We start from the raw sequence: 25,843 nt of genomic DNA on the forward strand, positions 1-25,843 counted from the left end.
GACAGGCATTAAGACTTCTAGAAGTCCTGCAACAGACAGCAAAGGCTGCCAATGAACCTGCCTTTGCAAAATTATTATGGTAAGATAAATCGGAGGTAGTTGACTCCATCTTGCTTCTAACCTCCAAAGCCGTCCTTGGTCATTCTTAGGTGTAGGCCAAGCTAACTTTGGGAGAAATTTAGTTGATAGTTTAACCTTAAAGCGAGGATAATAGTTAAAAGTCCACAAAGTTAGGGTTATCAGAGGGGCCTGAATTCTGCCACTATGTAGCAGAATGTATGTAGGCATAGTTAAATGATAACCAGCCATTGTTCCAGAGGTTGCAAGATTTGTAACACCCCTACTTACGTCTGCAGATAACACCACTAACGTAAGACCTAAGATTAGCTTTTTGAGGTGTCTTTTCAGATGCTGGTATTCCTGACAACCAGCTAACCCCACCTGGACTCATGGCTCATGACTCAACTGGTCCTGGGACTCTACCCAGAGGTGGACTCAGGGCACAAGGACCATTTTCCACACCCTCATGATTGCATCCTCAACCAATCAGCAGCACTCATTCCCTAGTCCCCTGCCCACCAAACTATCCTTGGAAAACCTTAACCTCTGAACCTTCAGGGAGAGTAATATGAGTAATAACTCTGTCTCCTGCAAGTCCTAGCTGCACTTGCACAAATTAAACTTTTTCTTTACTGCAATGCCATGGCCTCAGTGAATTGGCTTTGCCTTGCAGTGTGCAGGAAGAACCTGCAGACAATTACAACAACAAGAAGACATTTTAGTATCTCTTCAAGTGTAGCTGCTCTGAGAACTAGCATGTCAAAATGGATGGTACCTTATTATATATCACTTTCCAACTTTTCCTTCAATATACAGTTAAGGCACTCATACTGATTTTTAAAAGTTATATATGTAGGCAGTTCATATTATCTTTAAATTTCATTCCACAGATGACAGAAAGCATGTTTTATTATTGGCTGGGCGTGGTGGCTCACGCCTGTAATCTCAACACTTTGGGAGGCCAAAGTGGGTGGATCACCAGGTCAAGAGATCGAGACCATCCAGGCCAACATAGTGAAGCCCTGTCTTTACTAAAAATACAAAAATTAGTCAGGCGTGGTGGCAGGCCCCTGTAATCCCAGCTACTTGGGAGGCTGAGGCAGGAGAATCGCGTGAACCCAGGAGGCAGAAGTTGCAGTGAGCCGAGATCGCGCCACTGCACTCCAGCCTGGCGACAGAGTGAGACTTTATCTCAAAAAATAAAATAAAATAAAATGTTTATTATTAACAGGGAGCATTGAGTCTGCCAAGATTAAGAGCCAACTGTTCTGGGTGAAAGGATTTGGGCCTTACTCTCTATTATTTACTGTTCCTACCTTCCTCCTGAAGCTCATTTAATAGATAGTTTCTCCTGAGCTCACTGATCTTCCTACCTGTGCTACATATGGACAGATCTCCTATGCTTGAGTATGCTTTAATTTTTCTTCTAGTCTATAGGTAAGAAAGGGGACTACCTTTTGGTCTTGAGAGTGGCCTGCAGAGCATATCTGAGCTTATTCTTTATTTTGTAAACTGTGAATTTTATCACCTTGCTATTCTTTTCATATATTGTGCAGCTGTTTACTCTCTCTCCAAAGTTAGGAAAAGAATCTCTGCTTGATTTCCACTTATCCAGCCTCCCTGTTGGCCCACAGCTGCTAAAAAACAAGGTGAGTGGTGCTTAAGTTCAGGCTTGATAAACCACAATTGAGCTGGACTTTGCACCACTCCACCCTCTACAGCAGTCACTGAATTCCTGCTGGGAGGAAAGTACTATGTGAAGTATTAGTAGATAAGGCTGGGAGGTGCAGAAAGTTAACTCATATGTGGCCTCACCTCTCAAAGGAATTTATAATCTAGCTGGGAAAAAAATGTTACGCCACAGTTAACAATGCAAGAGAAGGCTTTGTTGCACTGGTTTTAAAACCTATGCTGTTATTTATACAAGACCCTCAGACACTCTCCTGCCCCTATGTCCCTGCCCTTACATGCTGCTTTTCCTTTGGTCAATATTGACATTAGTCCAGTGACCAATTTTGAAAGGGGACAGGGAGAGTTGAGCTGCCTCCAGGTTTAGAAAACAAGATAAACAAATATGCAGAAGGAACTGAAGTGAGAACTGTATTCACAGAATAGTAAGTACTTCAGGGTGAGAATAAAGTTGCAGGGAGAGAGGACACTGGGAGATTTGTCAGTAAATACATTTTAAAAATGGAAGAAAAGGCAATCTTTAAATGTCTTTACTCCTCCTAATGTTCACACAAAGAAAAAAGTATGAGTATGAATATTCCGTAAACTCTATCATCTTCCCCAGTAGTGGGGTTCTGTTATTTAGTCACAGTGCAGATCCAGCTAAGAGGAGGCAATCAGCTTGAAGTTAGATAGAGCCCGTGGAACTCAGGGACACAATAAAGATAGTTTTGAATTAAGTTTAGCATTCAGGTCTCTTTTCTAAAAACTAGTATTTTTCCTAATACTTTTAATTTTAATCCCTTACATTTCCAACAGTTAAGCAACACTAGAACCAGATTGTCTGGTTTCAACTCCCACCTACTTCACCTAGTAGCTGTGAAAACCTGGGCAAAGTCCCTGCCTCAATTTTCTTGTCTGTAAAATGGGCACCGTCATAATATCAACAGAAAGCGTGCTGTGCGCAATGATATGTATTAGGTACTCAGAATGGAAGCATGGAATTAGTCCTCAGTAAAAGTCCTATCGTTATGACTTAGTGCCCTATATTATCCCCATTCTGAAAAGTTATTTTATCTTTAACATAGATATACATTTCCTTTTACATTAAAGAGTGGAAAAACTCAGTCACCTGAAAAAAGAGAGCGCAGCCTTGGCACAGATTTTTTTTTCAGTGGCAATTCTGTGCTTTCGTGATACATGCTGCCACCTGCTGGACCCAACAGGAATTGTTCCCATCGCAGGATGTGATTAACATTGCTGTGTTGTTTGACATAATTTTATATTTACGCAAAATAAAGAAAGCTAAATATATTATTCAAATGATTCAAAGAATAGCCATCTGAGCAATTTCTGTCACTAGGTGGCACTATTAATAACTGCATGTGATCTTAAAACCCTTGGAAAAGCTACATAGTCGGCTGCAAGACCCCAGTGTGATGAGGAGCTTCACGGCTTTTAGGATAATGACCATAGACACTCGCTTAGTTACAAATCCACACTTCAGGGGGCAACATAATGAAACTAGAATGTGAAATAAACGCAGCATTTAAAAGATCGGTCTTCTTTTAAATTAAAAGGAATTTAAATTATTGATATCGTAAACCATTTCTTATTTAGAAAGGCTTTAGTATAAAATTTTTAAAAATGAATAAAAGAGTAGCTGACACTGAGATTTTAAAGATTAATAATCTCAGAATACTAAGGAAAAATATAAAATGTATTTTAAAAATCTTTCATTAGTTCGCCTTAGTTATCAGACTTTTGTTTCAGAGTGTGGGGTTCTATAGTGGGAGCCATGTTTTTGTTAGATAATATTTCTAAGCTTGGATCCAAAGTCAAAGATAAAAATGCATATGACAGCTCAGAAGATAATATGGTCGAATTTTATAAACGATGCATAGAAGACATAACTCTGTGTGATTTAAGAGTACTTAACTCCAAATAGGATCTTAGGACATACGAGATCTCTCATAAGATGAGTACTTAAAGACGTTGAAGTACCCGTCCCCTGAAGGGGGAAAATCACGAGTGGTGGGGGTTAGGACACATTTATAAGAGTCATTTATGACAGTGATTAGCTCAAATCTCTTAATAACCACTAGATTACTAAATGCTGGACTCTGTCTGGAAGGAACACTAGGCCAAGAACACCAGATGGGAAAATATGGAGTTCCCTCTAGTTGTAGTGTTAAAGCGTTGTGTGTCTGAGCACACTTCAGCCCCACTGAGGGACTGCGCTGCATCAGGCTCATGTGCTGAGTGTCAAGGACCCCACTGAGAGTGATATGAAAGCTACAAAGCTCTTTCCGGAAGAATCCTGATATCCATCACACACACGCACACACACACGCACTCACACTCACACAGTCACATACACACACAGACCCACTCACACACACACTGAAACACACTGTCTCACACACAGACACACACACATACACACACAGACCCCCCCCACACACATACACACTGACACAGTCACATACACAGACAGACCCACTCACACTTACAGACTCATACACATACACATATACGCACATATTCACGTACATAGGCACACTGACACACACACACTGACACTCACACACACACAGAGACCTACTCACACATACTCTCACACACACATTCTCACACACTCACACACATGCACACACACACCCACCATTACCAGAGCCCTGAATCTCTTTCTTGGGCCCCTTTAAGGTAAACAATCCATGAACCATATCATATCTACAGAACTTTCAAATGCTGAAGTTCAAGTGGTAAATTCAGTCTTAAAAAAAATCATGAAGGAATTTGGGAATCAATTAATTATACATTATTTCAAAAATGTTAAGAAAATGAACCCAGGTCATAGTTAATACATGATTATTAATGCACTTAAGAGTCTTAAGATATGACTTCCGGTTAACTATCTGAATTTATTCTTCTTTGAGCTAGGGAATGAATTCTTCAAAAGCAGTTTTAAAATTTCTGTCTTATATATTACAGAATATTCTAACCAAAGACTAGTCTAAAGTGCCCTTATTCATAAAAAAGAGAATTTATTTGTATTTTCTACAGGCAATATAATCACTATAGAACATTATTTTAACATTTGCTTTTTAAACTATTGTCAGATTTATGTATATGATATAATATTCATTTTTGGATATAAGTAGAAATCTAAATCAATCCAATAATCAATCATTTTGGCTATTTATCAAGTCTTGAAATCTAAGCAGAGAAGTATAGAATTTATTTTATAAGTGTTAGGAAAATGCAGAGAAATATCATGAAAAATAAATATTTAGGGTGATTTATCTGGTAGTGATATGCAAACTGCCAACTGCCCATGAGGCACTTTTAAAACCCTGGCTTTACTAACAGGAACAGAAAACCGAATACCGCATGTTCTTACTTATAAGTGGGAGTTAAATAATGCAAACTCATGGACACATAGAGGGAAACAACACACAGTGGGGTCTAATGGAGGGTGGAGAGTGAGAGGAGGGAGAGGATCAAGACAACTAATGGATACTAGGTGTAATACCTGGGTGATGAAATAGTCTGTACAACAAAACCCCATGACACACGTTTATGTATGTAACAAACCTGGACATGTACCCGTGAACTTAAAATAAAAGTTTTAAATAAATAAATAAATACCTGGTGTATTAGCTCTCACGCTGCTATGAAGAAATGCCCAGACTGTGTAATTTATAAAGGAAAGAGGTTTAATTGACTCACAGTTCCACATGGCTGGGGAGGCCTCAGGAAACTTACAATCATGGCAGGAGGGGAAGCAAACACGTCCCTCTTCACATGATGGCAGGAGGAAGTGCAGAGTGAAGGCTGGGGAAAGCCCCTTATACAACCATCAGCTCTTGTGAGAACTCACTCATTATCATGAGAACAGCAGCATGGGGGTAACGGCCTTCATGATTAAATTACCTCCCACCAAATCCCTCCCATGACATGTGGGGATTATGGGAACTACAATTCAAGATGAGATTTGGGTGGAGACACACCCAAACCGTATCACCTGGCTTTGAGGTGACTCCACAGCAGGGAAGGAGGTTTCTGGGGCAGCGGGAAGGAAAGAAGCAAGGAGGAGGAAACAGAAGGGGAGAATACACACGGTCTTGGCAATTGAGAAGCTGGATGACAATTTAAAATAGCTGCATGTATTCCCCACAACAAGGGATGGGGGTCCCACTGGAATACAGGACACTTTCAAAAGATCAAGTTGATCGAGTTTTCCCACAATCTGCCTTTAAAAACAGGCAGGCTTGAATGCCCAGAACATGGAAAATCACAATAAAATGCATGTGAAAAGTAAATAAAGGCGATTGTGGGTGTCCCACCTTTTACAGAGTAACGGTGCTTCCTTTAGTTTCTATACCCCTTGTCCCGCCTCCTCGGAGCACAGCACACTGCCTTACAGCGTGCGTCTCTGTGGGAGGCTTATCACGTGCTCCCTTGTCATCTCCCTAAGGAAGGACTGGTTAAATAGCATGGGACCCAGAGCTGGGCCACCCAGAAGCTTGCCTTCTCCTTCACAGCCATTCTCATATAATGGTCCAGATTTGGTGTTTGACTCTTGTCCCCACGTTTGTCTGAACTCCTTACAATACCTGAAAGCTTCAACCTCCTTGTGTCCATGCAAATGGGCATAGAAAACTCGGATGGCTGTCGGAAGAATCAGGTGTCACAGTAATACAAAGCACTTAGCCCTTAGCTGCTGGAGAAACCGGGCTCAGGCACATGACCTTACCTATAGCCACACCTGCACATTCAGGTTTCCAGCTGAGCAAAGAGGAGGAAGGAAAGATGGAAACCGAGCAAGAGCACAGTGACAGAACCTTAGAGCTAGCGGGAGAGCCCAGAAAGTAAACAATACACAAAGAAGCGCACTGTTTAGCTTTCGAGAGGCGAAGGAATCTGCCTTAGGAAGCAAGTAATGTTCCCAGAATTACGACACACATCTGAATTCTTCCAACCCAAGGCTCTTCCCACTGAAAAGGGAACAAGAAAGTGAGATGAGAGAAACTTAAAAAAGAGGAGATGAGGCCGGGCGCGGTGGCTCACGCCTGTATTCCCAGCACTCTGGGAGGCCGAGGGGGGTGGATCACAAGGTCAGGAGATCGAGACCATCCTGGCGAACACGGTGAAACCCCGTCTCTACTAAAAATACAAAAAATTAGCCGGGCGTGGTGGCGGGCGCCTGTAGTCCCAGCTACTCGGGAGGCTGAATAGTTCCAAGGCTTCTCAGCAGTATAAGGAAAGGTCTTTCTATACACATTAATTTTAACTCTGACAACAGCTCTGCAAGGGAGGGATTACAGTTGAGCAAACTCAAGCTCAGATACTTTAATACCCTACTGGAAGTCAGATAATTTGCGAACTGCTGAGTCAGGCCAGTAATCTAGGTATGCCTGGTACCAATAGATCCTATATGATATCCATCCCCATAGACAATAGCTGAAACTCTGCAGGATAGGGTCGAGCATCTCCTTTTTTTATTCACTAATATTTTAACTTCACTGAAGAAGAGAACCTAATATTATTATAGTAGCCAACTAATTTGAATTTGTCAGAAAGAAGATGTTATGTAAATATCAAACAGGGTGATTTCTTACAATAAATCTAGTTGATTTGTTCTTCTGTTTGACACTGTGTCCTTGTACTTAGTTTCCATTTTTTAGTATCTATATGGGGAGAACAACTGATAAAATACCAAATGACTCTTTTTCCTGACTTGTTAATGCAAATAATCAATGTTCTTAGCAACAACAACATGATAACTAATTTCCAGGTATAAAACTTCTGAATAGCTTATGCTTTCCATGACTTCACTGGAATAGGTTTCTGATGATAAAGTTTGCCATTTCTTTGTGATCTTTCTCTCAATATCCCTTAGCCCCCCATCCCCAAGAAGTAAATGCCCATATAGGGTCCTACCGGCCAGCCTTCTGTCTTTTACCGTCGTGAATACAAATCCAAATGGAACCATATGTTCATACATCCATCTTTCCTGCCTCAAAAGATAAAATCCATGCAATGACACAATGTTAAAATTCAAATTAAAAAGTGCACTGTGAGATCCAAGATTTCTCCACGCTAGCACAGTTGACGTTTTGTTTTGAGGCCCTCTTGCCCTTAACATTTTTATGACAAATCATCATTTTCTACTTGTTACCAAAACCTTGCTTTGAATCTTTATGTAACTATGAACAGCATCACTTCTCCAAGACAGAAGAAGACAAGAAGCAGAACAACTGATAATGTTCTAGATTGGCCCTACCTTATGGGGCATTGCAGAGACATTACTATTATCAGTCATTAGGTTCAGCCAGCTTTGTGCTCTTCCTTTACTGAGTCATTCTCTAACATCACCGGGGAATCACTCCCTCTCTGGAGAACACACTCCTTGACAATGATGGCATCGCAATTTTTTCTCACTTCCAAACTGAAAAAGAAACGAGTCCCTTTACAAGCAAAGACTCTTGACACATTTTTTTTGTTGTTGTTGCTTCTGTAACTCAAGAAGTTTTCTTGTCCATGACAAAGTATGAAATACGGACTGGGCGCAGTGGCTCATGCCTGTAATCCTAGCACTTCGGGAGGCTGAGGCAGGCGGATCACTTGAGGTCAGGAGTTTGAGACCAGCCTGGCCAACATGGTGAAATCCCGTCTCTACTAAAAATACAGGAAAAAAGGAATAACCGGACATAGTGGCACGTGCCTGTAGTCCCAGCTACTTGGGAGGCTGAGGCAGGAAAATCGCTTGAACCCGGGAGGCAGAGGTTGCAGTGGGCAGTGATCGTACCACTGCACTCCAGCATGGGTGACAGAGCAAGACTCCGTCTCAAATAAACGAAAAAAAAAGTATGAAATAATACAATTAATAACAATATGGGAGTAGACGAACATATGGAAACAACTTCTCTTTACAGTAAAGCAGCTATTTGAAAGTGAAATGCAATGTTCTCTTAACTTGCTCTGCAAAACTGGAGGCGTGAATAGGATGCTCTGAGTTCAAGTTCTAGTTTTTAATGCAAGTTATCCAAACGTTTAATTTTTCTTTTTTGCATCTCCCTCCTGTCAAAATGCATCCAGGCTCAATCCCCGAACACTGACTTCTTACAGGATCTTATCCAAAATCCTAGTGTTGAATACTATCTGTGTCTATGTGTTGCTGACTTCAAAATTCACATTTCTGTCTAAACTCCAAATTCTATGATCACCTTCTTAGTCGACATCTCCCTTTAGGTTTCTGATAAACATCTACAACTTAATATATCAAAACAAGTTTTCTGAATCTGAACATTCAATGAATATTTGATAATATTAGGAAATAATAGTTCATTTCTTGGAGATGACAGTATTGTGCTTGTTTTAAAAATATTTCCTATAATATAAAATAAATGATAAAAGTAAATCATTCAAAGTCTGAGATTTGCTTAAATAGCCCCATGGTGGTGATGCTGGTGTGGAAGGGAGAGGAAAGAGAATCAAATTAAAGTACAGACGAAACAAGGATCTCAGGGACTTGATGCTTACTATTTCTGGGTGATGATTTTGTGGAAAGTTTTTGTACTATTCTTTCTAATTTTGCTTATGTTTACATTTTTCCCTAATTAAAAAAAAACAGCCCCCTCCCCTTCTGAATAAAGGCATCATCATTAACTCAGCTGCTGTGAATCAAAATCTTGGAATCATTGTTGCCCTATCTTTTCTCTCACAGGTGCACAGACTCTGAGTTGAGAGTGTGTCGGCCATGTCTGGGGAACAGCGAAAAGGCTGAAGTGCTGTAGCCATTGGAAGTGGGGTCAGAGAGATGTCCAGATGATTTCTACACAGGGCCTAAGAGGCCACAGTAAGCATTTGTGTTTTATTTTGCATTTTACTCTGTGTATGATACAAAAATTACTGGACGATTTTTATGAGAAATGCAAAACACTGAGATTTACATTTGACTAACATCGCCATGAATGGTGTTTGAATAATAGATGATAAGGGGCCAAGAATGGGAGAGGAAAGGCAACCAGAAGCAATTTCACTAGTACAGGTGGGTGGTGGCCATTCAAAACAGTGCTTCAGTCGAAGTAAGGGGGGCTTGATTTCAAAGGTATGGCTGACATGATTTTCTTTATATATATATATATATTTTTTATTATACTTGAAGTTCTAGGGTACACGTGCACAACGTGCAGGTTTGTTACATATGTATACATGTGCCATGTTGGTGTGCTGCACCCATTAGCTCGTCATTTACATGATTTTCTAATGTATGACTAAGTGTAAATTGACAGTACTGGATTAAAAATTGTCCTGTAGCCCTAAAATGCCATGGATGTCCCCAGTCCTGTAAGATGCGGGGATTATATGCACCGTTGCTTCTGTGCCTTCCAGGAGTCACCTTCTTGCAGTGTACATGGCAGAAAGAGCACAGCCTTCAGAGTTAGAGAAGACAGGCTAGAGTTGGTGTGGGTCATGCAGTGTGCCCCACGGAGCCACATGAAAATGAAAGGAAACAGCGTGAAAATCTGTGTCCGATGCAACATAGCAAGGGGCCTTAACAGAAACCCCCCTTTCCTCTCCAAAATGCCTGCCCCTTACAAGGGGCACTCTCCTGTGTCACTGCCCTGCCACGAGATGTCAGCCTTCCTTCCTCACATGTTCTTTGACTCCATGCATAAGATTTCCACAATGGAACCTCCCTTTCTTGCCCTCTAGGCTGCATGTTTTTGTAGATGAGAGCTCGGTTGCCAAATCAGAGTTTGCAGAGGGGTGACCCTTACGTGGGGACTAAATTGATAATGTCTTTAGTTCAAAATTTCAGGCCTTTATTACCTGATTTTATCATATCTAGGTCAGGTTTTCTCATATAGTGTCAGTCTTGCCTTCACATTTTGATGAAACTTCTAAATTCAGAATCAATAACATACAATAAAGCTTTTATCTGTGCATATGTAAATAATTTATATTTCTCTGTATTTTTCCCTCATTTCTTCCTTCTTGGTAAGCATTAATTACTGTTTTGCAATCTCATGTATATCTAGATAAGCAAAAAAGGGATAGGAGAAATTGAGTTAACAGTTCATATTTTCATAAAATATTGACTGATTGCTACCTTCATCTTACTAATATTGGATACATATCATTTGGTGGTGAGCACCACAGAATTTTTCTTGGGAAAGTTCAGTCTCTTTTTAGTTTATCACTCAATATCTCATTGAAGAGATATTTAGGTAAAATTAGCTATAAATCCTTAAGTTATTAATATAATGTCAGTGAAGTTTTGGAAATTATGCAGGTTAGACAGCTGACTTCCACCCATGCATAATGACATCTAGCTAGATCCTCAAAATCTAGTATGAAAAAGGACAAACGGATGTTTACACAGGATAGTGACAAAGATAATAGAATGAGCATATCAATAAAATCCACCACACCAAAGGTAAAGAATTTTTTTCTGGGCCAGGTGCGGTGACTCACACTTGTAATCCCAGCTGTTTGGGAGGCCGAGGCGGGTGGATCACGAGGTCAGGAGATTGAGACCATCCTGGCTAACATGGTGAAACCCTGTCTCTACTAAAAATACAAAAAATTACCTGGGAGTGATGGTGGGTGCCTGTAGTCCCAGCTACTTGGGAGACTGAGGCAAGAGAATGGCGTGAACCTGGGAGGCAGAGCTTGCAGTGAGCTGAGATTGCGCCACTGCACTCCAGCCTGGGCGACAGAGCCAGACTCTGTCTCAAAAAAAAAAAAAAAAAAAAAAAAGAATTTTGTTTCTGTGCTTCCTATTTATTTACCTGTCTTCCTTCAGTGGGCCTAGTGGGAAAGAAACTCCTTCTTCAATGTCCTATTTAAAGTTGAATTGTCAATCAATACGCAATCAATTGCCACCTTCTTCTGCACCATCTCTTCTCTAATTTCCAAGTTGTAAAATACTTTCAAGTATTTAATGCTAAGTATTCCAATTTTATCCACTTGTTGCAATTATTATTTTATTTTTATTGCTAAGTAACAATACCCTCAATCACAAAACTATCAATTTATGCATCTTACACTTTTTACACATGCACAAAATGCACGTGACATCAAACTCCACCCTATAGCACTTTCTGGAGGTGAGGACCAGCCTTGGATATATGTGAACTAGGGAAGGCCATCCCTGTTGCTTCACTCTCACTGTCCCCTCTAAGTTGTGTTTTTTTTCCACTCCAACTAATTCTCCCCACTTTGATAAAGCGAGGCTCAGCTGTGGTAATGAAGAATCCCAAAAGGTTAATGGTGCCACACAACAAAGTAGTTGAAAAAATGGTCTAAAATTGATATTCCCAGGCGCCAGACATCTTTCCCTGATGTTAATTCAGGGTCCAGTTTCCTTGCATCTGTGTCTCCTCTAGGGAGCAGGAGGGAAAAGGAATCGAAAATGAAGTCCGCTTCTTAAAAGTCTCGGTTTGGAAATGCTACACACTCCTTCTGTTAACATTCTATTGGAGAGCTCGTGACATGGCCAAACCTGCAGGCTGAGGGGCTGGGAATTGTGGACCATGGGGGCAGCTGCCCCCAGCCACAACACTAAAGGATCATGGGTCATGGATGGCAGTGCAGCCAGCCATTCCTGCCACATCATCTGCTCATGCATCAAATCATCATAATGAAATATTAGAAGCTCAGAACTGTGTATGAAGAATTCCATACCGATAGTCACACTCTAAGTTTGAAATAAAAGTGTGAACACGCTAATAAAACCTTACAGCAGTTCACATTTAGTAATTCTATATGATACAGTTGCTTCCGTTTCCTACGTGAACAACTAGCTTATTCATCATGTAATACTAAAGCTTAGAATATTAACACAGACACTTCAGGTTCCAGAGAAAATATCCCTTTCATCACAGTTATAGCCCAATTCTAATGAGCATGTAATTTTCAGTGATAAAAGTGGGAGGAGAGTGCTATTGTGAGCCCCGAATGGGAAGCAAAGGTGGCCTTCAGATAATGCTGTTGCTCAGAGCCATGTGCAAACATCCCAGCTCAGGGAGTCAAAACATCTTGGCCTACATTACACAAAAGGCAACAGAATGATAATCTCATGTTGAAATACTCAGCTTTGAAGCTCATAACAAATGAGAACAAATTTCATTTCCTTTTGTGTCTTTCTTATTTTCATTTGTTGACATGAAAAACCTCACCTCAAACGTGATTATTTAAAAGAAATGGAAATTTTTTAAAACACGAATTCCCCACAATGTGAATTTACAATCTGCACCTTAAAAAGTCAGGCACACTGTGAATTTCAGTGGGCATCAGAGCTTTGTCTCATTTTTATTGGAATAACTACAAGTTCTAAAGTCCAAGTAGTCTCAAGACTGTAATATTTATTACACAAAAGAATCTGTACAATGTATTTTCCTTCAGTCATTTTAAAAAGTTTTAAACTACTTGCAAAATATCTTTAACATCATATCTTAATGGCACTTTAAATATTTTCAGCAATAAAACAGGATCTAACTATGTGACATTTTCACTTTAAACATTCTGTGAGAAAGAACATTTTACTGGTACATAATAATATAAAACTGGGGTTTTCTCTTTCCTTATATCAGGGGTTAAAATTGTACAGTATTGTACAGAGAACATTTAAAAATACGTAACTCTAAGTCCTATCTCCAGAGTTTCTCATTTAGTAGGGGTTTTTGGTTTTGTTTTTGTTTTTGCAGGGCCTAAGAATTTGCATTTTATTTAACTCACACATCAGGAAATTCTGACGTAACCAGGCCACATGTTTGTGAATTACTGATAAGGAATTTGAGAGATTTAGAACAGTGCTTCTAAAACTTTATTGTGCATACAGATATCAATGATCTTGCTGCAAAGTTGATTCTATTCAGAAGGCCTGGAGTGGAACTGAAGTTCTGTATTTTTAACAAGCTCCCAGGTAACCTCATGCAGCTGGTCCATGGATCACAACCAGAGTGCCAAAGATGGAGGCTCCCTAAAAGATAGGGTGAGTTAGGTAGCTGTGGATGTTAATATAATGGTTTTCAAACAGGAATGACTGTCTTTGAGTGCGTTAGGACTCCAGCAAGGAAGTCACACACTCTAAATCACCCTTTGCCAAAAAGAAATATTTGTAGAAGGAAGAACAGTAAGTGCTCCCTTAGCAAAATGTTTCATCATTAAGTCTGGTTCTTTTTCCTATATAACAAATCTTTAAGAATTCTCAGGGTGGACCAGGGGAGAAGCATATGCTCACTGTTCAGTAAAATTAAGAGAAAACTCTGACCCTGCATCCCACGGCACTGACTTTACCCCACCCAACACAGCACCATTTCACTCCATTCGCGTGCTCCCAGGTAGTCCTAAGAGGCTCATTTAGATCATTGGATGAGAGCATGGATGATGAGGCTGGGTGCATATTTCAGCAGCAGCATTGACTGAGTGAGTTTGTTCAAGTTACATGCCTTTTCCAGGTCTCAGATTTCCCACCTGAAACATGGAGACAGCACCTGCTTCAAAGGATTTTTGTGAACATCACAGGAGAACACACAGTATCTTGCACATAGTGAAGCTCCAAAAATGTTAGATGTGATTATTATCACTAAAGGCCAATGAAGAGCTAGAAAAAACAGAAAAAATATTCAACTAATGGGATAAAACAGAAAGAAAACCAAGTGTAAATGTCTAAAGCAAGTAGATACGAATTAAAAGGTAGGTAGGTGATGCCATATACCAAGGCTTTACTCTCCTAGGGTGTACTCATTTTAATTCCTGAAGGACAGAAAACAAATAGCCACCAAACAAGTAGCCCTGTCTCCATCTTGCTTTTTCTCTAATGTATTTGCCACACTGGAGCCAGATAGAATCTTCCAGCATGCCAAACCGAATGCATCATTCCCCTTTAAAAAGCCCTCTTTGACTTATTGCCTTTAGGATAAAAGTAAAAATCTTCAACAATGCCTGTTGATGCTGTTCCTTTTGTCTAGGAACCTCTTTCTCCACCCTTCCTCACTAATCTCTATTCCCAATCTAAATATTCTTCCTCTAGGAAGTGTTTTTCAAGCTCTATGTTTCTGGAATCCAAATATTTTCACACTTTATTGCAATATATATGAAAATGTCTAGTGTTTTCATCTAAGTCCATAAGAACAATGAAGGCAAACATTTTTACTGTCTTAATCATTATTTACTACACAGCAGCTATGTCGTGCCTGGTACACAGTTGGTTCTTAATAAATATTTGTTAGGGTTGGTGGCCCAGATGGCCAACTAGAAGAAGCTAGTGCACACATCTCTCACAGAGAGGAACAGAAGGGGCAGGTAAGTATAGCACCTTCAACTGAAATACCCTGGTACACTCATTGAGACTAATCAAGGAAATAACTGGACCCAAGGAAAATGGAGAAAATCAAGGCAGATTAATGGCCCACCCAGAAGTGACACAGAGCCAGGGGAACCTCCTTCACCCAGGGAAGCAGTGAGTGAATGAGTGATCCCAGGAACCCACACTGCTTTCATGGATCTTTGCAACCCTCAGGTCAGGAGATTCCCCTGTGAACCCACTCCACCAGGGTCTTCAGTCTGACACACAGAGCTAAGTGGAGTCTCGGCAGAGCAGCCGCACAGGCACATACTTGGAGACCCAGGAGCCTTAGAGACCCGGGCTTTCTGGGCTTCCCATCAAAAGTAGTTGCAATTCAGGCAAAGTGGGAGGTTAGACCCCCATACATACCCCTAAGAAAGAGGCTGAATCTAGACTGAGCAGCAACAGTCTTCAGACCCTGCTTCCATGGCACCTCACAGGATAAGGCCCACTGGCTTGGAATTCCAGCCAGACACTGATAGCAGTGTTGCACCACCCTGAGACAGAACTCCCAGAGGGAGTGGCGGCCACCATCTTTGTAGTTTGGGCAACTTAGCCATCCAGCCTTCAGGCTTTGGAGAGTCCAAGCCAACCAAGGGTGGAAGTGGTCCCCTAGCACAGCCCAGTTAGATATGATTATTTTCACTAAAGGCCAATGAAGAGCTAGAAAAAAACAGAAAAAATATTCAACTATTTGGATAAAACAGAAAGAAAACCAAGTTTTCTATGAAAACATGGCCAGACTGCTTTTTAAAATGGATCCCTGATCCCATTCCTCCTTGCTGGGCAGAACCTCCCAACCGGGATCTCCAGCTACCCCTGTTGGTTTTCTCTGGCCAACAGAGATTTGCAACCTCTCTGGGATGAAGCACCTAGAGGGAGGGGTGGGCTGCCATCTTTGCTGTTTAGATGACCTTAGCCATCCAGCCTTCGAGCTTTAGACAGTCCAAGCCGACTGAGGGTGAAAGCAGTTTTCCAGCACAGCACAGCTGCTCTATGAAAACATGGCCAGTTTGCTTACTTAAATGTTTTCCTGATCCCATTCCTCCTCACTGGGTGGGACCTCCCAACCAAGGTCTCCAGCCATCTCCTACAGGTGTATTTGGGCTGGCAATAAGCCCATAACTCTCTGGGAAGGAGCTCCCAAAGAGAGAGGCAGGCTGTCTTTCTTGCTGTTTCATAGCCTTTACTATTGATACCTCCAGGTACTGGAAAATCCAAGGTGACTAGGAACCGGAGTGGACCCCAGCATACCATAGCAGCACTGCAGAAAAGTGGCCAGACTGTTACGTGGGTGCTCATTTTTATATGTCCTCACTGGGCAGGTCCTCCAGACCTAGGCCTCTAACCACCCCTGCCAGAACTACTGTGCCAGCAGGAGCTCTGCAACTCCCTGGACAGAGTTCCCAAGGGCTCAAAGCCTCTCTGCCACTGCCTCTGCTGTGGAACTGCCCTTGCTACCCTCAGACTAACAAAGGAGCAAAGACCCTACGTGCCTTAGCCACACCTCCAACAAGCTGTAGTTGATCCAAGGAGAGGAGGCCAGTCTGTCTTCCTTGGGTTCCAGCCAGTGCCCCCACTGCTCATCACTAGACAGAGAACCCCCAGCTTGGGCCCACAGCACAGACCCTCCATCCTGGGATGATTGCACTGAGCAATTTCTGACCTCCATTTCTCTGGAGTGGACCCCCAGGAGACAAGCAGAAGACCTTTGGACACAACCACTACTAAGGTCCCTTCCTCTGCTGCCTCCAAGTTGGGGAAGGAACATGAACACTGAGATCACCCCAGAGCAGCAGTGTGGGCAGCCAAGGAATGCCAAACCATAATCTACAGCCAGCACTCAATGGGGAGAAGAACCCACACTTTGAGAACATTGAGAGGGACCATGGCTGTAACATGTGAAAACATCTAGAAAAGAAGTCTATTGAGTGCACTCAATCTACACTGTAGGTAAAGGAATGACAACATGCAGAGATGAGAAAGAACCAACACAAGAACTCCAGTAGCTCAAATGACCAGAGTGTTATATGTCCTCCTAAGAACCAAACCAGTTCTCCAACAAGAGTTCTTAACCAGGCTGAGTGGGCTGGAATTACAGAAATAGAATTCAGAATATGGATAGGGATGAATCCCATTGAGATTAGAGGATGGCAAAACCCAATCCAAGGAAAGTAATAATCACAATAAAATGATGAAGGAGTTGAAGGATGAAATAGCTGGTATAATAAAGAACCTAACAGATTCGATAGAGCTGAATAACACAATACAAGAATTTCACAATGCAATCACAGGTATTAACAGCAGAATAAACCAAGAAGAGAAAAAAATATCAGAACTTGAAGATTGGCTCTCTGAAATAAGACAGTCAGACAAAAATAAGGAAAAAATAATATAAAAGAATGAACAGAACCTCTGAGAAGTATGGGATTATGTAAAGAGGCCAAATTTATGAATCACTGGTATCCCTGAAAGGGAAGGGGAGAAAGCAAACAACTTGGAAAACACATTTCAGGATATCATTCATGAAAACTCCCTAAATTTTGCTAGGAGGCCAACATTCAAGTTTAGAAATAAAGAGAACTCCTGAAAGATTCTACGCAAGATCATCCCCAAGACACATATTGTCAGATATTACAAGGTTGAAATGAAAGAATGTTAAAGGCAGCTAGAGAGAGAGGGAAGGTAACCTCCAAAGAGAACACCTTTCATTTGAGAGGCTAACACTGGACCTCTCAAATGAAACCCTATAAGCCAAAAGAAACTGGGGGCCCATGTTCAACATTCTAAAACAAAAAATCTTCAACCAAGAATTTTATATTCAGCCAAACCAAGCTTCCTAAGTGAAGGAGAAATAATAAGATTTTTTTCAGATAAGCAAATGTTGAGGAAGTTTGGTACCACAAGACCTGCCCTACAAGAGATCTTGAAAGGAGCACTAAACATAGAAAGGAAAAACTACTACCAGATACTACAAAAATGCACTTAAACACACAGACCAGTGTCACTAGAAAGCAACCACACAAACAAGCAAACATAATAACCAGGTCACAGCTCAATGACAGGAACAAATGCACACATATTAATACTAACCTTGAATATACATGAGCTAAATGCCCTCACCTAAAAGGCACAGAGTGGCAAGCTAGATAAAAAACAAGACCCAATAGTATGCTGTCTTCAAGAGACTCATCTCACATGTAATGATATCCACAGGCCCAAAATAAAGGGATGGAGGAAAATCTTCCAAGAAAATGGAAAAAAGAAAAAAGCAGGGGTTGAAATCCTAATTTCAGACAAAACAGACTTTAAATTAATAAAAATAAGAAAAGGCAATGAAGAGCATTACATAATGGTAAAGGGTTCAATGCAACAAGAAGACCTAACTATTCTAAATATATGTGCACCCAACACAGGAGCACCCAGAAATAAAGCAAGACCTAAGAGACCTACAAAAAGATATAGACTCACACACAATAATAGTGAGAGACTTCAACACTCCACTGACAGTATTAGACAGATCATTGAGGTAGAAAATAAACAAACATATTTAGAATCTGAACTCAACATTGGACTAAATGAATTTGATAGACCTCTGCAGAACTCTCCACATAAAAACAACAGAATATACATTATTTTCATCACCACATGGGATATACTCCAAAATCAACCACATAATTGGACCTAAAACAATCCTCAACAAATGCAAAAAGCCCAAATCACACCAAACACACTCTCAGACCACAGTGCAATAAAAATGAAAGTCAAGACTAAGAAAATTGCTCAAAACTATTCAATTACATGGAAATTAAACAACATACTCCTGCATGATTTTTGGGTAAATAATGAAACTAAGGAAGAAATCAAGATGTTTTTTGAAATGAATGAGAACAAAGATACAACATAACAGAATCTCTGGGATACAGCTAAGACAATGTTAAGAGGGAAATTCATAGCACTAAATGCCCACATCAAAAAGGTAAAAAGATCTCAAATTAACGAGCTAACACTACAACTTAAGGAATTAGAGAAGTACAAGCAAATAAACCCCAAAGCTAGCAGAAGACAAGAAATAACCAAAATCAGAGCTGAATTGAAGGAAATCAAGACATACAAAAACCATTAGAAAGATCAATGAATCCAGGAGTTTTTTTTAATTAATAAGATAGATAGACTAGACTGCTAGTTATACTCATAAAGTAGAAAAGAGAGAAGATCCAAATAAACACAATCAGAAATGATGAAGGAGATGTTACCACTGAACTCACAGAATTAAAAATAACCATCAGAGACTACTACAAACACTTCTATGCACACAAACTAGAAAACGTAGAAGAAATGGATAAACTCCTGGAAACATACACCCTCCCAAGAGTGAACAAAAAAGAAATTGATTCCCTGAACAGACCAATAATGAGCTTCAAACTCGAATCAGTAATACATAGCCTACCAACTGAAAAAAAACCCAGGATCTGATGAATTTACAGCTAAATTCCACCAGATGTACAAGGAAGAGCTGGTACCATTCCTACTGAAACTATTCCAAAAAAACGAGGAGAAGGGATTCCTCCCCAATGCATTCTATGAGGCCAGCATCATCCCGTTACCAAAACCTGGCAGAAACACAACAAAAAAAGAAAACTTCAGGCCAATATTCTTGAGGAACAACAATGCAAAAATCCTCAAAATAATACTTGCAAACCAAATCCAGCAGCACATCAAAAAGCGAATCCACCATGATCAAGTAGGCTTCATCCCCGGGATGCAAATTTGGTTCAACATATGCAAATCAATAAATGTGATTCATCACATGAACAAAACTAAAGACAAAAACTACATGATTATTTCAATAAAGGTAGAAAAGGCCTTTGATACAATTCAACATCCCTTCATGTAAAATATTCTCAACAAGCTAGGTATTGAAGAAACATACCTCAAAATAATAAGAGCCATTTATGACAAACCCACAGCCAACATCATACCAAATGTGAAAATTCTGGAAGCATTCCCCTTGAAAACCGGCACAAGACAAGGATGCCCTCTCTCTCACCCCTCCTATTCAACATAGTATTAGAAGTCTTAGCCACAGCAATCAGGCAAGAGAAAGAAATAAAGGGCATCTGAAGGGAAGAGAGGAAGTCAAATTATCCCTGTTTGCAGATGACATGATTCTGTATCTAGAAAACCCCATAGTCTCGTCCTAAAACCTCCTTCAGCTGATAAACAACTTCAGCAGAGTTTCAGGATACAAAATCAATGTACAAAAATCACTAGCATTTCTATACACCAACAACAGCCAAACCAAGAGCCAAATCAGAAAGGTAATCCCATTCATGATAGCCACAAAAAGAATAAATTACCTAGGAATTATAGGGAGATGAAAGATCTCTACAATGAGAACTACAAAACACAGCTCAAAGAAATCAGAGAAGGGTTGGACACGGTGGCTCACGCCTGTGATCCCAGCACTTTGGGAGGCCAAGGTGGGCAGATCATGAGGTCAGGAGTTCGAGACCAGCGTGATCAACATGGTGAAACCCCATCTCTATTAAGAATACAAAAAAAAAAATTAGCTGGGTGTGGTGGCACATGCCTGTAATCCCAGCTGCTTAGGAGGCTGAGGCAGGAGAATTGCTTGAACCCAGGAAGTGGAGATTGCAGTGAACTGAGGTTTTGCTGCTGCACTCCAGCCTGGGAGACAGAGTGAGACTCCATCTTTAAAAAAAAAAAAAAAGAAAAAGAAATCAGAGAAAACACAAACAAATGGAAAAATATCCCATGCTCATGGGTAGGAAGAATCAATATCATTAAAATGGCCATATTGCCCAAAGCAATTTACAGATTCAATTCTCTTCCTATCAAACTACCAACAACATTCTTCACAGAACTAGAGAAAACAATTTTAAAATTTATATGGACCCAAAAAAGAGCCTGAATAGCCAAGATAATCCTAAGTAAAAAGAATAAAACTGGAGGAATCACATTACCTGACTTCAAACTATACTACAGGGCTACAGTAAACAAAACAGCATGGTTCTGGTACAAAACCAGACACATAGACCAGTGAAACAGAATAGAGAGCACAGAAATAAGGCCACACACCTACAACCATCTGATCTTTGACAAGGCTGACAAAAACAAGTAATGGGGAAAAGACTCCCTATTCAATAAATGGTGCTGGGATAACTGGCTATCCATAAACAGAAGATTGAATCTGGACCCCTTCCTTACATCATCTACAAAAATCAACTCAAGATGAAATAAACACTTAACTGTAAAGCCCAAAACTATAAAAACCCTGAAAGACAACCTAGTCAATACCATCCTGGACATAGGAACAGGCAAAGATTTCATGACAAAGACACCAAAAACAATCACAACACAATAAAAACTTAACAAGTAGGGTATAATTAAACTTAAGAGCTTCTGCACAGCAAAAGAAACTATCAACAGAGTAAACAGACAACCTACAGAATGGGAGAAAATATTTGCAAACTATGCATCTGACAAAGGTCTAATATCCAGCATCTATAAGGAACTTAAACAAATTTACAAGAGAAAAACAAATAACCCCATTAAAAAGTGGGCAAAGGACATGAACAGACACTTTTCAAAAGAAAACATACATGCGACCAACAAGCATATGAAAAAAAAGCTCAGTATCACTGATCATTAGAGAAATGCAAATCAAAACCACAATGAAATACCATCTCACTCCAGTCAGAATGGCTATTACTTAAAAGTCAGGAAACAACAGATGCTGGTGAGGTTGTGGAGAAAAGGGAACTCTTATACACTGCTGATGGGAGTGTAAATTAATTCAACTTGTGGAAATTGTGGAAAGGAGGATGATGATTCCACAAAGAGCTAAAAGCAGAACTACCATTTGATCCAGCAATCCTATTACTGGGTATACACCCAGAAGAATATAAATTATTCTACCATAAAGACACATGCATGTGAATGTCCATTTCAGTACTATTCACAATGGCAAAGTCATGGAATCTACCTAAATGCCCATCAATGACAGATTGGATAAAGAAAATGAGGTACATATACATCATGGCATACTACACATCCATAAAAAAGAATGAGATCATGTCATGTGGGGGAACATGGATGGAGGTGGAGGCTATTATCCTTAGCAAACTAAGGCAGGAACAGAAAACCAAATATTGCATGTTCCCAGTTATAAGTGGCAGCTAAAGGATGAGAACTCATGAACACAAAGAAGGGAACAACTGACACTGGGGTCTACTTGAGGGTGGAGGGTGGGAGAATGGAGAGGAGCGGAAAAGGCAACTATTGGGTACTTGACTTAATAAATGGGTGATGAAATAATCTGTGCAACAAACCTCCATGACACGAGTTCACCTATGTAAGAAATTTGCATATGTACCCCTGAACCTAAAATAAAAGCTTTTAAAAATCCCTTCTGTGATTCACACTGAAACCACCGCCTTTGTGTTTCCTACAAACCTTGCTACTTGATAGCTTTATACCTCAATTTATGCAATTTATATAAGCCACACTTTCACAGATTATAATTATTTTTCCTCCTTGTTACTTTTCACTTACAAATGAGAACTCAATATTTGAGTTCTTAGCACATGGAAATATAACAAAAGTAAAACCTTTTTCTTATAAATTATTGGGTTTTCATAGGAAAAGGGGCACTTCAGTGCAGCTTAGAGAAAGGGATAAAATATAAGGTTCATTTTGGTGAATGGTGAATACAGATGTTGCTAGAAACAATAATATATCCAATGATATGGCAAAAATATAAGTTGAATTGTAACTTGGGCTTTCCCAGGCTATATGGAAGAACAACCAAAGACAGCTGGGCAAATACTCCTCTTTTCTGCCCCACAACCCTCCCAGCCCTCGGAAAACAAGCCGAGATGGCTAGGGGATCCCTTTCCTTGGGGGTAGCCCAACTCCACTTAGCCTTGGGGAGCCTTCCTCACCCGATGTTGCCAGTGGTGATGCTGTTGCTCCTACCTTCCAGTTTGATCCTATTGCTAGTCTGTGATCTCACTCCAGCTTTCGATTTTCTCATTAGTTGGTGAGTTCCACTCTTCCTGTCAGTCAGTCAGTGAATGACCAAACATTTACTAAGCTCTGTGCCAGTCACCAGGCTGTGGAAATGCAGTGTGAGGCGAAACCCAGTCTCTACTGAAAATACAAAAATTAGCTGGGCGTGGTGGTGCACGCCTGTAATCCCAGCTACTCAGGAGGCTGAGGCAGGAGAATCACTTGAACCCGGGAGATGGAGGTTGCAGTGAGCTGAGATCACGCCACTGTACTCCAGCCTGGGCTACAGAACGAGACTCAATCTCAAAAACAAACAAACAAACAAAAACAAACCAAAAAAAGAAAACGAGTGTTGAAACAGCAATACCAGAAGAAGGAAATTCATCCTCAGCCACGAGGTGGCGACAGTGAGAAGCTGTCAAAGAAAAGGCCTCTGTTCTTCCCCCACCCCCGCAACTGCCCTCCCGTCTGTCACCGGCAGTCAACTTCTTGTGTTAATAAATTTAGTTATTCTTCTCTAGATGCCTTTTTCCAGCACCAGAAACCTAAAACTGGGTTAATTATTCCATAAGTAACATTTCTTTTGTATCTATTTCCTCACTAGCCTAAATTGTAAAAAATTGTATTTTCAAAGAACTGAAGAAATGGGTTTATATATTTTACTGATCTAATTAAGCCTAATGTAAATACCTTTGTAATGCATGCCCCAGTTTGAAAGTAAGCTTTATTATTCTTGAATGTTTGGGGCTTGAAGAAACTCTGCCTGTAACGACTTAATATTGAAGGAAAACAAATTTAACTAAAAGTGGAAACTTTTATTACCAAACAAGGAAGAGGAAAATGAATGTGAAGACTGTTCCTCCCACATTTGTTTATCAGCCTCCCACTGCTTCTAATAAAACTACCTAGACTAGGACTTCTCAAGGTTCTCAGTGCGTAGGAATCACCAGAGGTCTTGTTAAAAGGAAGCTTCTGATGCACTGGGCCTGGGGCAGAGCCAGAGATCCTGCATTACTAACTAGCTCCCAGGTGAGGATTAGGGCACTGGACCACACACCACAATTTCAGCAGTAAGGACCTAGAGTACAATTATTTCCAGAATGTTAAGGACAAAAATAATCTGTGCCTATAAATTACTAGGTGTCTGATGGCTCCTGGTTGAATCTTAAGTAATTCTAAATTATACTTTGACCTAATATACTTAGTTGAGTTAGTAGGTTGATTAATTTTTGTAAAAGCAGTCATTTCCTGAAATTAATGTTAGTTCTCTTCCTAAATTGATCCAAAGTATAATATTCTGATTTTCTATTGTTGCATAACAAATGCTCCCAAAACTTAGTGGCTTCGAGCAACAATGCTTTTATTCTATCTCATGGTTCCGTGGGCCAGAAATTCAGGCAGGCATTGGCTGAGGTCACCCAGTGCTATGCAGCTGGCAGCTCATCTGGTCTAGAGGGTCCCAGAGGGCTCAATGTACATGTCTGAAGAGTGGTGACTGGAAGGCTGCACTCATCTGGGCCTCTCTTTATCCCACAGTTATGAGGACTCACTAGATGGCCTCTTCATCAGGGCAGTTGGATATCTTACACAATGGTTCAGATCCTAATGAGAGGTGAAGCCAGCTGGGTTTCTGGATTGGGTGGGGACTTGGAGAACTTTTGTGTCTACCTAAAGCACTGTAAACGCACCAATCAGCACTCCATAAAATGGACCAATCAGCGCTCTGTAAAATGGACCAATCACCAGAATGTGGGCAGGGCCAACTAAGGGAATAAAAGCTGGCCACCCGAAAAAGCAGCTGCAACCTGCTGGGGTCCCCTTCCACGCTGTGGTTGGTTTGTTCTTGCACTCTGTGGAAGCTTTGTTCTTTTGCTCTTCACACTAAATCTTGCTGCTGCTCTTCTTTGGGTCCGCACTAACTTTGTGATCTGTAACACTCACCGCGAGGGTCTGAGGCTTCATTCCTGAAGTCAGCGGGACCACAAACCCACCCGGAGGAGCAAACAACTCCGGAAGCACCACCTTTAAGAGCTGTAACACTCACTGCGAAGGTCTGTGGCTTCACTCCTGGAGCCAGCAAGACCACGAACCCACCAGAAGGAAGAAACTCTGGACACATCTGAAGGAACAAACTCTGGACACACCATCTTTAAGAGCTGTAACACTCACCACGAGCGTCGGTGGCTTCATTCTTGAAGTCAGTGAGACCAAGAACCCACCAGAAGGAATAAATTCCGGACACACTAAGGCCAAGCTGCTAGCCTTCACACAGGTGAGCATAGAACTGGAATCATGTCCTTTACAATATATTCTCTTAGTCAAAGCCTTCATAGTCCAGCCAAGGTCCAGGGAAGGAGAGATGGTCTTGGACTTTTCTCGACGAGAATGCCAAGGGTGTGCAGTCGTCCTGAATCACCCACAGTGGTTGTAAGACAGCAAATCAGCTTCCCAGAACCTGTGCACGTCTGTACACCTCTTGAGAAGAGGAGTAGCAAGGACTGGAATATTCATATTGATTGTTTTCCTTTAAAAATCTTCAAGTTGAATTTATTTCAATGTCTCTTCCTTTCACTTAGCTATTGTACTAATACTATGAAACACATTTGGGTTTGTAAATATGCTTGTTACTATTGAGAAATGCACATAATCTCTCAGGGTCTGAGGTTTCCTAGGTCTCTAGATTTTTTTATTTATTAAATTAAAAGTAAGAATTTACAT

Source organism: Pan troglodytes, chromosome 14 (assembly GCF_028858775.2).
Source record: "Pan troglodytes isolate AG18354 chromosome 14, NHGRI_mPanTro3-v2.0_pri, whole genome shotgun sequence".
Taxonomy (NCBI): Eukaryota; Metazoa; Chordata; class Mammalia; order Primates; family Hominidae; genus Pan; species Pan troglodytes.